The following is a 14,352-nucleotide window of genomic DNA, read 5'->3' on the forward strand; positions in this document are numbered from 1 at the left end:
CCACAGCCTTCGAGCTGTTCTATGTGGGCCAGTGACCTTGCTGTTAGGGGTTGTGTCTGCATCTTAACCCACCCAATGACTTCATTTACACCTCTCTATATTAAAAATACTTGGGCCCATATTTATACTTTTTTAGCGCCGCTTTTTGACGCAAAAATGGTGCAAACTCACAAAATACAATTGTATTTTTCAAGTTTGCGCCATTTCTGCGTCAGAAAATTACGCAAATGCAGCTCTAAAAAAATATAAATATGAGCCTTGATTCGGTTTAGGACAGCTGCGCACTAGGGCCATGACGTTATCTAGACCTACCATGGCTAGCTCCTGCCATATGCCAGGTCACTTGATTCTTACCCAGTCATTAATAACCAGGATCTGTGAGGCCCAATAGTAGAGCTTAACATCCGCTGCCCTCAATTCCCCCATCATGGATCAAGCAATGACACATGTCCAGGGCAACTCATGGGAGTCGGCAGTTCAGTAGGAAGGAACAGGTAAATGCTGTTACACCAGTGAGCCAAGTATTAGGGATGGGAAGTGAAAAGTTATGCAACAAAAGCATGGAAGCATTATCATTTTAAAAAGTGCCACCCTCCCCATTATGCTCAGCAGAAGTTTGATCAACCTATGGAGGTCTAGCTTAGTTTAATCAAGGAAAGGAGTGAGAGTTCTGGCACCAAGGAGATATGTGCCCCCAGGTATATAAAGCTGAGGTGGTGAATCAGGATTGTTGTCTGCCGTGCAAGTGAATCTCTGTCACCTTTGAATGAGACCAGCAGGTATTTGTCCCATTTGCATGAAGACCAGAGGCTTCTTTGTATATCTGCCAAATTTCCAGGATTCAAGGCCAGATGTCTGAGGGTGTGAGAGGAAAAGGAGTACATCATCTGCATAAAGTGAGATATTGTCCTTCTGTGATCCTCCCCAGTCCCATCCCTGCAGCTGGTCATCGCAGTGGTTCCAGCCTGGCCAAAGACCCAATGGCCAAAGCGAAAAAGAAGGAGGGCAGTAGGCCTCCTTGTCTGCTTCCTCGCCGGATTAGAAATTTGTCAGAGATAACTCTGTTTCTGAGGACTAGTGCTGAGGGTTCACAGTACAAAATTTTGGTGTACTTATGAACGAAACCCATGATCTAGAGGACCCGGTCCCAGTGGGACCAGTCAACTGTATCTGTTAGTAAGAGAGCGGGTGGGTCAGGTATTGTCATGGCCATGATCCAGAGTTGCATGGACACATTTAATACAATGACAGGTGCTACGGTTGGGCATGAATCCACACTGATTCAGGTGGCTAGGACTCGTAGCATCCTATTTGCTAGGGCCTTAGCAAAGATTTTAATATCTGTATTGATAAGGGAATTGTCCAGCGGACATCCTGCCTTGCAGAGTACCACTGTCATGACCAGGTCTGCCTCAGGGTGAAAGGAACCCTTATGTGTTACCTCTGTGTAAAGGTTAAATAAGTGTGGAGTGATTACCTTCTGGAATTTACAGTAGTATTTAAGTGGAAAGCCATCGGGCTAGGGGTTTTCACAGCCTTCATTCCCTGCATTGCATCCCCTATTTCTTCGACAGCGAGAGTGGCTTCCAGGTCTTGCCTTTGGGAGCGTGAAGTTCTAGGGGCCATTGAAAAGGGAATAGGACGTATTTCACCTCTAATATGACGGCAGTTAGCTCTCTAGCCTCCTGCTTGGCACCAGTTTTTTCCTATATCGGTTCACCTATTTAATGGCTGCCGCGGTGCTGGCAGGATACCTAGAGTGACAGTAGTCCTTACTTCGTTTAATGCACCTTTTTACAGTTAATTGTAAAGACATTGGCCCTTATTAGGACCTTGGCGGTATATACCGACTACCCCCACGGAGACGGGCGCCAAAAGACCATCGCTGCAGCTTCCAGCAGTCCGCCGTATCATGACCACAGCCGTATTTCCACCAGAAGGATGTCGGAAATCCATCTGTGGCCATAGCTGCGGATAGCGGTAAGGCGGCGCTGCTGCCACCAGTAGTGCCATGCCACTAGACCACCGCCAGCCATATTATGAGAATTAATACGGCCTAGCGGTGTTCTGCTGGCTGACGTTGCTGCTGGCAGCAGTGCCTCATCCCGTTTCCTGCCGGAGGACCTCCTGGATCCAGGTAAGTGGGTGCTCGGACACGGGAGGGGCTGTTGTGCGTGTGTGTGTATGTCTGTGCATTCGTGTATGCAGGTGTGTGTTGCGTGTGTGCATGTTTGGGCGTGTGTGTATGTTGAGATGTGTGAATGCCTATCTCCGTGTATGTATGTAAGTGTGTGTGGATGTGTGTTTGTATGGATGTACATGCGTGGATGAATGTTGGAATGGGTGTGTGTATGCGTGTGTGCACTTGTGCATGTGTTAAGGGAGGGGCGTGTATGAAGGTGGGTCTGGAGAGGAAGGGGGGTGGGGAAGACACCTGGGAGATGGAGGGGGCAGGGAAGACCCATATCAGTGACAGGGAAGGGATTCCCTGTCACTGATAGTGCCTACCACCATGGTTTTTGTGGCCGGCAAGTGACGGCCGCTGGGCTGGAGATTGAAGTCTCCAGCCCGCGGTCGTTACTGCCGTGGCAGTCGGTGTGGTGTGGCTTCAGCCATACCGCCAATGTCATAATATGGAGGAAAGTACCACCAGCCTATTGGCAGTACTTTCCTCCATATTAATGCCGACCGCCAGGGTCACAATGACCCCCACAGTATTGTACTGCTAATTTTAACCTTTAAATTTTACATGCTCATATGCTGAATTGTTCAAGTCAAGGTAAGATGGTCCATTTCTTCAATCCACGTAAATGCCCAGTTCTCAGACGATGTATGGGTTATCAATATGTTTGATGATCGGTAAAAGGTCATTATATCATATGTACTTATATTGTCGCTAGATTGTTGAATGCTTTAGAGAAAACACTCACCAATATCAAGGTTGAAATTGAGCAATGTCTCGGGATAAATCCGATACGTCCTTGTGCGGCATTCTATTCATGCGCCATCTTGGAAAAGGAAGATTTCAGTAGTCCTTCTCCTATTTTTATAACTTAATAACGGAACAAGTCCTTCATTATTTTTAATGGCACAAATACAAATGAACGAAGTAAGTGAGAAAAATGTCGGCCATCTTAGGTCGATCGTTAATCATTATAAAGGGAACATCACTGAGTGAACAAGTAACTAGAAGTCCAACTTCTATTTTAATATTAAGATTAATATTAAGATATTTGGATGGAGCGGCAAGACTTCCCACAGTTCACCAACTCTTCAAGGGAACACGCCCTACTATTATTTCCATTGCTCAGATGTAAATGGAAAATTGAAAAGTTACGTTGGCCATCTTAGGTCAGTTGTATTTGTCCAAATAAGAAATGCTAACTTAAATGGTTACAGAAGGTCCTACTTACGATGTAGTTTTACAAAGACGAAGGCCCCGGCCTACCATCAGATTACTAGCCCCTAAGGTGGAATCTCTAGAGAATGAGTCGTCTATCTTGTTCGATCATAATTACTTATGAAGAGATACCTGAAGGGGAAATATACAAGCAATAATGTGCCGGGATAATGAGTTTAACTAAGGTGTTGTTATACAGTAACCGTCAGTCGGGTGTGTGTTGTGTTACTCATAAATAATTAGGTAATATATTAGTTTAGAAGGGTGTATCCTACATTCTATTTATGAAATATCAACTAAGATAAAGCAAAAGAGATGAGCCTAAAGCAATGTTGAATAATTCACATATGTTCTTACATGTCCATACAATGTAAACATTATGAGTAATGAAAGCTTAAGTAAGAGAGAGTGGTTATTCATAGTCTAGTAGTCCAAGACATATAATTGGTGCTTTGACATGTTATGGTTGAGATGTTCATGAAATATAGCTAGTTATTCTAAATAAATTCATGGTAATATTACCCTCTTAGATTATATGGACTTATAGTTGTCATTGTGAGTACAGGAGCATGTATAGCATCCTATGTGTGAGCGATAAGGATGGTAGGAGAATATTCAGTTGGAATGTAATATTCATCATCAATATATACTGTAGTCAATGGAGCCAGTAGTGCCATTCTGGATCCTTGTTAAGGCCATTTCGGACTGTGTTAAAGCGAATTATGAGTTTGCTTTCATTTTGTCGAAGTTTGAGTTCAAGATTGCCTCCCTGTGGATGTGGTCTGAGTTTGATTAACCCTCAAAGGTAAAGGAACATGTATGTGGGTGACATTTTACAAAATGTTCAACCAGTGGGAATCTAAGATCATCCTTCTGTATATTACGAAAGTGTTCCTGAATACGTATTGTAAGTGCTCTAGTGGTACTCCCTATATAGGCCATGTTACAAGGACAGATGATTAGATAAACTGTATTGGTACTCTCACGGTTGATAAATTCACGTATCTTAAATTGTTGATCATTAATAGAGATATTTTTAGAATTAGTCAAACCGAGTTTACAAATGGAACAATTTGTACAGGTGTAGATGCCACTTGGGGATCTCATATAGCTTAAGGTAGGCCTTGTTTCTTGATAAAAGGAGGAACATAATTTATCCCGAAGGGTTGGAGCTCTTCTGAAGCCCATCTGAGGGACAGAAGCAATATAATGAGAGATGGAGGAATTCCTGTGAAGTAAATACCAAAGTTTCGGCACTAGTCTTCGAATGTGTTTATGACCATTGTGAAAACCTGTAATGAAGCGAATGAAAGTAGCCCGAGTGGTAGTTTTGTTAGTATTGAGTATTGTTGTGTGGTCTATTTTGGAAAATTGTTTCATAGTATTTTTCTAACTAGAGGATGCATATCCTCTCACACAAAGTCGCTCAAGAAATTCAGAGAATGCGGTCTCATAATCCTCCCAATTGCTACAATTGAGCCTAGCTCGTCTACATTTTAGTGCAGGTATATTGTGAATGGTACTTTGTGGATGACAGCTTGATGCATATAAGTTGGAATTAGCTGCTGTACTTTTTCGGTGAAAGCGAGTATGTAGTATGATTTGTTCATCAACATACAGGGTAAGATCCAAATATTAAAGTGTGGTTTTGGAAAATGAGAAGAGACAAGAAAACGTTGAAGGAGTGACACTTGACCCTGCCAAATAAGAAGAATGTCGTCTATGAACCGCCCCCAGAAGATGATGTGTTGTGAAAATGTTCTATATCTTCATTCCAAAGCCAGTGACGTTCTACTGCACCCATCAAAATGCTGGATGACGAATTGGTCCATGACAATGGGGAGGGGGATTGTTGACTGTGCTTGTCTCGAGGCAATTGTAAAGGGAATAGGAAGTATTTCACCGCTGTAACGGCAGCGGTTATCACTCTAGCCTCCTGCCTGATTACAGTTTTCTGTATCAGTTCTCCTATTTAATGGCGGCCACAGCGCAAACGCGCATGTAAGGCAAGCCCATCTGTGCCTGTTAGAACCCAAAGGGTCCAGGGGCTATGGAGGCTGTAATTTTAAGTCACAGTTCATATGAGTTATTCCTCATCTACCTAGTATGGGCTACGCCCTTATAATCCGAATAATTGTAGGCATACAATTGACTTTGAAGGAGTTGAGGTAAGCTGTAGCAATTGTTTGTTTTACTTTATTACTAGTGATTGGCCCTCCTATATGTCACCCAGGGTCACTCTAGCCACCATGAGCTCAGATGGGAACTCCCCAAACAATTAATGGGAAAAGATAATTTCCTGAAAGGAGCACCTGGAAGAGTTTTTAAGTTTTGTAATCTAAACTGTCGGTCCTTGGGTAAACACCATCAAGACTTATTTGATTTGTTAACTGACTATAGCCCCAACGCTATGTTCTTTACAGAAACATGGCTGAAAGAGTCCTCCAGCCCAGATATCATAGCGGCTTTACGAACTGGATACTGTTTATCACACCTTGGCCCCAAGACCAAAAAAGGGGGTGGGATTGCAGTCATAACAAAAGATGAATTTCACTGTCTAAAAGGGAAGCTAGAAATTCCAGATTATTAAATCATGAGATTTTCTATATCTTTAACCAAAAAGTTTGCAATGTCAGGCACCCTTATCTATCACTCCCCTGGGGTGTTTAGTAATTGGGTATCAGAGATAGTAGATTAATTATTATCTACCATACTCAAATGCGTCAATTTTACGGTGTAAGGGGATTTAAACCTCCACTTGGAGGATAAAACATACAAATTGGGTACTTCCGTCATTGAGGATTTTGCAACTCTAGGGCTAGAATTGATTAACTATCTTCCTACCTATAAAGCAGAGCACCTATTAGATCCCATCTTTTTGAACCTTGACACTATTCAATCAAACTCTTCTCTACCCCTTACATGGACAAATCATTTTGCCACCCCATGTTCCTTTTTATATAATGTTCACTCATGAGATAGGCTCAAATGACCCATGACCTTAGTGAGGGAATGGGCTGAACTAGATGTTAAAAAATTTATTATGCTTCTTGAAGAATCAATGCCCACCTTAGATAATTCAATAGAGGTTGCAACACAAAGTTTAGATAACTGGCTTAGAACTTCAATGGCTAGGTTGGCTCCAATGACCCTGAGGAGCCAAGCTAGATCTTTACCGCCAGCTTCTTGGTTCACGGACTCCTTATACAATAAGAAGAAAGATTGTAATAAACTAGAAAGAAAGTGGTGGATATTATATCTACAAAATGATGAGCAAATTTATAAAAATGCTTTTAAGAATATCTAAAAAAAATTGTCGACTTGCCAAGGCTGCTTATTTTACCAGGAAAATCTCAGAAACCAAAGATTGTCCTAAGACACTCTATAAGTTAGTGAAGTCACTTGCAGATTCACCAAAAAGAGCAACTAACATCCCTCTTTCTAAATTAGAATGTGGGGAATTAGCTGCTTTCTTTATCAGTAAAGTGGAGACTATTAGAAACACCCTGTTATCTACTGCAAGCATCTCTGAAATCATGGTTAATTCTAGGTTTAGAACCCTAATAACTTATTTCAAGCCTATGTATATAACTGAGGTATGATTTGCATTATCAATGCTGAAATCTGGATCCCAGTTAGATCCTTGCCCTCCGGATATTCTTGCCAATCTTTCTCAATGTAATCTAGAATTAATAGTTAATTTATTAAACCAGTCTCTACTAAAGGGGGAGGTTCCTAGTTGCTGGAAAACAGCCTTGGTTACCCCTTTGCTGAAAAAACCTAATGTCAATCCACAGATATGGTCCAACTATAGGTCTATTTCCCTTCTATCTATTTTTTCTAAGTTGTTAGAAAAACATAAAAACCTACAATTAACACATCTGATGGAGCAACATGACCTGCTCTACCCCTCCCAATCTGGTTTCACAGCAGAATGTAGCACGGAATCAGCTTTACTCGGGGCTATTGAGTTTTTGAGAAGAGCTGGATGAAGGTGGAATAGCTGCTCTTTTGCTACTGGACTTAAGTGCTGCTTTTGATACAGTTATTGTACTAAAAAAACTAGATGGCTTAAGAATCCAAGGTAAAGCACTGTCCTGGTTAGAATCTTTCTTAAGAAGTCACTCTTTTCAGGTCCACTTGAACCAATGGAGATCAAAACCACATACTCTAATGTCCGGGGTACCACAAGGGTCTATTTTGAGCCCCCTATTCTTTAATCTTTATGGGCGACCTCTGGTCAATATTGTTGAGATCCCCGAAGAGCAACTCTTCTCCGCACTCGCCGCCAACCAACCCACCCTCACCACTGACCCCAACGACGCAGCCCTCAACCTCACAAACTGGATCTCCAACTGCGCAGACATCCTTGCTCCCCTCAAACGCACGCATCGACAGACCAACACCAAAAAACCTCTCTGGTTCTCTGACACCCTCAAAGAATCAAAGAAAACTTGTCGCGCCCTTGAGAAAGACTGGAGCAAGGACCGCACCGCTGACAACATGACCGCCCTCAAGAACGCTACCCGCGAACACCACCACCTGATCCGCGCCGCCAAAAGGAACTTTTTCACCGACAGACTGGACAAAAACAGACACAACAGCAGAGAACTCTTCAGCATCGTCAAGGAGTTCTCCAACCCCAGCGCCAACGCCAACGCCGTCACACCCTCACAGGATCTGTGCGAATCCCTCGCCACTTTCTTCCATCGCAAGATTAGCGACCTCCACGACAGCTTCGGACACCAGACCCAACCAAACACCACCGAACCGGCATCCACGGCCATCACCCTCAACAACTGGTCCCACATCAACACGGAAGAAACCAAATCCATCGTGAACTCTATCCACTCCGGCGCCCCTTCGGACTCCTGCCCGCACTTCATCTTTAACAAAGCCGACGACATCATCGCACCGCACCTCCAGACCGTCATCAACTCTTCTTTTTCTTCTGCTACCTTCCCCGAATGCTGGAAACATGCCGAAGTCAACGCCATACTAAAGAAACCTACGGCTGACCCGAGCGACCTGAAAAACTTCCGCCCCATCTCTCTTCTGCCTTTCCCAGCCAAAGTAATAGAGAAGACCGTCAACAAACAGCTGACCACCTTCCTGGAAGACAACAACCTGCTCGACCCCTCACAAACCGGATTCCGAACCAACCACAGCACGGAAACCGCCCTCATCTCAGTCACTGACGACATCAGAACCCTGATGGACAATGGTGAAACAGTCACCCTCATTCTGCTTGACCTCTCAGCTGCCTTTGACACCGTCTGTCACCGCACCCTAATCACCCGCCTCCGCTCCACCGGAATCTAAGGCCAGGCCCTGGACTGGATCGCCTCCTTCCTCTCAAACCGTTCCCAAAGAGTTTACCTCCCTCCGTTTCGCTCAGAACCCACCGAGATCATCTGCGGCGTACCCCAAGGCTCATCACTCAGTCCGACACTCTTCAATGTCTACATGAGCCCCCTCGCCAACATCGTACGCAAGCACGACATCATCATCACCTCCTACGCTGACGACACGCAACTTATACTCTCCCTCACCAAGGACCCCGCCAGCGCCAAGACCAACCTACAAGAGGGTATGAAGGACGTCGCAGATTGGATGAGGCTCAGCCGCCTAAAGCTGAACTTTGAAAAAACAGAAGTCCTCATCCTCGGCAACACCCCGTCCGCCTGGGACGACTCCTGGTGGCCCACAGCCCTCGGCACCGCACCGACCCCCACAGACCACGCCCGCAACCTCGGCTTCATCTTGGACCCTCTTCTCACCATGACCAAGCAAGTCAATGCCGTGTCCTCCGCCTGCTTCCTCACCCTCCGCATGCTCCGCAAGATCTTCCGCTGGATCCCCGCCGACACCAGAAAAACCGTGACCCACGCCCTCGTCATGAGCCGCCTGGACTACGGCAACACCCTCTACGCCGGGACCACCGCCAAACTCCAAAATCGCCTGCAACGCATTCAAAACGCCTCGGCCCGCCTCATCCTCGACATACCCCGCAGCAGTCACATCTCCGCACACCTGAGACACCTGCACTGGCTCCCAGTCAGCAAAAGGATCACCTTCCGACTTCTCACCCACGCACACAAAGCCCTCCACGACAAGGGACCGGAATACCTCAACAGACGCGTCAGCTTCTACGTCCCCACCCGCCTCCTCCGCTCCTCTGGCCTCGCACTCGCTGCTGTCCCTCGCATCCGCCGCTCCACGGCGGGTGGGAGATCTTTCTCCTTCCTGGCGGCCAAGACCTGGAACTCCCTCCCCACCAGCCTCAGGACCACCCAGGACCACTCCGCTTTCCGGAGACTCCTAAAGACCTGGCTGTTCGAGCAGCGATAACCCCCCCTTTTTCCCCTAGCGCCTTGAGACCCGCACTGGTGAGTAGCGCGCTTTATAAATGTTAATGATTTGATTTGATTGAGATTTTTGGCTTTGCTATATTTTCCTATGCAGATGATTTGCAGATACTGGTCTATCTGTCATCTAACTATCAGGCAACTGCAGCTGCACTTCTCCTTTTTCTTCAACAAGTTGTAGACTGGATGTCAGCTAACTCCTTGAAACTTAATGGGGAAAAGACTGAATTACTATTGGTTGATAAATCTGCTACTTTATGGGATACACACCTTTGGCCAACTTCATTGGGCACCCCCCCTCCCAGCTGTGGCAGTAAAGAGTCTAGGGGTACGGTTGGATCAGAAGTTGCCCATGAGGACACAGATAACTAAAGTGGCGCCACTTGTTTTGGCATTTTGAAGTGGCTAGGTAAAATTCTTTATTGTATTCCTCTGACAGCCCAGGGCACAGTTGTCCAAGCCTTAATTATATCAAGGCTGGACTATGAATATGGTGTGGCAAAAAACCTTTTAAAATAGTTTGCATATAGTTCAGAACGCCGTGGCTCATTGCTTGCATCGCTATGTTCAGTTCTCTAGCCCAGCCACTCTACTGAATTCCCTACACTGGCAGCCTATGGAACAACAAGTGCATTGTGCTTTATGTTCATATTTCTCCACAATACTGCCCCCCCTGTATTTATGTTCGGGAAAAACCTCCTATGTTCTCCAATGTACTCTGCGATCTAGCCAACTGAGCTTAGCTGTTGTCCCCAGAGTGAAGATGGCGTCTCAGGGGGGAGCTCCTTTAGAGTCCTCGGACCTAAATTATGGGACAACCTTCCACTACGTTGAAAGAATGTAAAACTCTTCTGGAATTCCGGAAGCTACTAAAAACTTGGTTGTTCCCAATGTTATAAACTGGGTAGATGATCATGGACATCCGTCCAGCTGTGTGAGCACTGAGAAACCCTATAGGTAGCTATGTGCTTTATAAATTATGGAATCAATCAACCAACTTGACAGAGGGATATCTCAACTAGATGGGGTGTGTTTATTCCCTAGTCTGGGTGTGGGTGAGAGGGGTACAACATTTGATAGTAGTGGGCAAAAGTGTCTGCCATCTTACTAGAGGTGTATATTTGCTTCACAGACCAGTCCATAATGCTGGGATTCATCCTAGAGTCCAGTTCCCTTATGGCCAGACAATAAAGGTGTTTTTCGCTCGTCTTCATGTTCGTACACATGTCAGATGGATGACTGCCAGCACTAGTGTGCATCATCTAGCACAATCTGTTGCAGGGAGGTTCTATCAAGCTTGAGCTGGCTATGGAGTGTTTCACAGTTAGAAAAGAGAAATATCTCCAGTGTCAGGCGACGGTTCTCCAGGTTAGTGACCCGGCTGTGCTTATCTTTCTCAGCTCGCTTGAGGGACGCCTTTGCTACACCATTGATCATGGCCTTACCTGCTGCACTTAGCGTGCCCACCATCGACGTTGACCCTTCATTTATTTCAAAGCAGGAAAGCATTGGGGCGCCACATTAATCTTCTGTGGTGTGCAGGACCTCCCACCTGGAGTGAGATTGGAGAGTAGTCTGTTATCCTTCTGGGGTGGATGTTCATCTCCTTAATATGCTTTATATTGAAATCTGGAAGGAGCAGAAGGTCAATGCGCAATTGTGTTTTAGCTGACTTATGTGTCTAAGCCATTTTGTGAGGATGCCAGATCATCCACACATCAGAGAGGCCCAGCAACTACATCTACATCCTAAGCAAACCTAGGCCGCTTCATGCTATGTCTGGTGAGAGGGACAGAAGAGTCTATGTTGAGGTTTGATGTGGTATTGAAGTTGCCTTCCAAGTTCTTAAGTCTGGGAGGCTAACCCGATACAATGCCTGTTATTTCAGTCAGTGTTTGCATGGATGCTTGGGGCAGTACATAGATGCTGATAATATTATATGACTTTCCCTCCAGTATGCCCTTAATCCCCACATAGTGGCTGTGTGGATCTTGAAATGCCAATGTAACCTTCAATGGAAAATGCATATGTAAGATTATAGCTATTGCCCAGGACCCTTTGGTGAAGCTAGTATGAAATACATGGTCGTAGACAAATTCACATAGGAGTGGGTCATTGGTGCCCAGTAAGTAAATTTCCTGTTACAGCGGTACCTCTGGACTAAGCCTTTTGGTGAATCGAAGGACTTCAAACCGTTTAATATGATCTAGAAGGCCATTTGCATTCCATGATAGTATTCTCTCAGGTGGTGATGGCTGTCCCTGGAGGGCACTTCTTCCTCTGAGGAGGTTCCTCGGATGTCCATTTGGTTGGAATGGGGCTCCGGGCACTTTGCGAGGATGCTTCCATCTCATGGGGACTTCTGGGGTCCATGTGAGATGATTCTGGAGATCTTTGTCATTGTCCACGGCCTTTACAAGGTTTTGGCCATTTTTATGGGTTTGGCTTTCTGGACCTATGAGTTCTTAGCAGTAAGCCATCACTGGTTTTGAGGTACTGGGGGGTCATGGCAGTGCAGTTCCTCCTTTTCTGTAGGCCATTCCGAGGCCTCCTTGGGGGTCTTTAAGAAGAAGGACTAAACCACCTTGAGTTTCATTAGGAAAATCAGAATATATTGCAGGGACATCTCTCTCATATTCATTTTGACCGTGTCAAATTACTTTGCACGGTTTCTGGATCACTTTGGTATAGTCTGGGAAAATCATGATGCGTGTTGACTGCAAGTGGAGCATCTTAAGTTTACATGCTTCACGAAGGATACTGTTGTTGTCCTAGTAGTTCAGGATCTTGACAATGCTAGGTCAGAGTGGTACTGTTAGAAATGGGGTCTCTAGTTGGCAGTCGGTTTGCACCCTGTCGAAGTAGGGACCCTCACTGTAGTCAGGATAAGGGAGATACCCACGCAGATAACCCCTGTTCACCCCCTTGGTAGCATGGCACGAGCAGTCAGGCTTATCTCACAAGCAATGTGTAAAGCATTTGCACATAACACCCAGTAACACAGTGAAAACACTACAAAAGGACACCACACCAGTTTTAGAAAAATAGCCAATATTTATCTATTTAAAACAAGACCAAAAACAATAAAAATCCAACAAACAGTAATAAAAATATGTATTCTGCAAGATTTACTAAAAAAATACAGCCTCTTAAAGTCAATAGCTCCACCTGGGGCTATCACGCCCTTGTGAGCAACAAAACCAACAGTTCAGGCCAGCCACGGCATTGTGGGCCAGCTAGGGTGTTGGGAAGACCTGCTGTAAGGAAATGCCTCCTTGGCATGGTTACCCCCTGACTTTTTGCCTTTGCTGATGCTATGTTTTGAATTGAAAGTGTGCTGAGGCCTGCTAACCAGGCCCCAGCACCAGTGTTCTTTCCCTAACCTGTACTTTTGTATCCACAATTGGCACACCCTGGCATCCAGGTAAGTCCCTTGTAACTGGTACCTCTGGTACCAAGGGCCCTGATGCCAGGGAAGGTCTCTAAGGGCTGCAGCATGACTTATGCCACCCTGGAGACCCCTCACTCAGCACAGACACACTGCTTGCCAGCTTGTGTGTGCTGGTGAGAACAAAATGAGTAAGTCGACATGGCACTCCCCTCAGGGTGTCATGCCAGCCTCTCACTGCCTATGCAAGTATAGATAAGTCACCCCTCTAGCAGGCCTTACAGCCCTAAGGCAGGGTGCACTATACCATAGGTGAGGGCACCAGTGCATGAGCACTGTGCCCCTACAGTGTCTAAGCCAAACCTTAGACATTGTAAGTGCAGGGTAGCCATAAGAGTATATGGTCTGGGAGTTTGTCAAACACGAACTCCACAGCACCATAATGGCTACACTGAAAACTGAGAAGTTTGGTATCAAACTTCTCAGCACAATAAATGCACCCTGATGCCAGTGTACATTTTATTGTGAAACACACCCCAGAGGGCACCTTAGAGGTGCCCCCTGAAACTGTATCCAACTATCTGTGTAGGCTGACTGGTTCCAGCAGCCTGCCACACTAGAGACATGTTGCTGGCCCCATGGGGAGAGTGCCTTTGTCACTCTGAGGCCAGTAACAAAGCCTGCACTGGGTGGAGATGCTAACACCTCCCCCAGGCAGGAGCTGTAACACCTGGCGGTGAGCCTCAAAGGCTCACCCCTTTGTTCCAGCACCGCAGGACACTCCAGCTAGTGGAGTTGCCCGCCCCCCTCCGGCCACGGCCCCACTTTTGGCGGCAAGGCCGGAGGAAATAATGAGAATAACAAGGAGGAGTCACTGGCCAGTCAGGACAGCCCCTAAGGTGTCCTGAGCTGAAGTGACTTTTAGAAATCCACCATCTTGCAGATGGAGGATTCCCCCAATAGGATTAGGGATGTGACCCCCTCCCCTTGGGAGGAAGCACAAAGAGGGTGTACCCACCCTCAGGGCTAGTAGCCATTGGCTACTAACCCCCCAGACCTAAACACGCCCTTAAATTTAGTATTTAAGGGCTTCCCTGAACCTAAGAATTTAGATTCCTGCAACTTACAAGAAGAAGAGGACTGCTGAGCTGAAAGACCCCTGCAGAGGAAGAAAAGAAGACACCAACTGCTTTGGC

Source organism: Pleurodeles waltl, chromosome 7 (assembly GCF_031143425.1).
Source record: "Pleurodeles waltl isolate 20211129_DDA chromosome 7, aPleWal1.hap1.20221129, whole genome shotgun sequence".
In the NCBI taxonomy this organism is placed as follows: Eukaryota; Metazoa; Chordata; class Amphibia; order Caudata; family Salamandridae; genus Pleurodeles; species Pleurodeles waltl.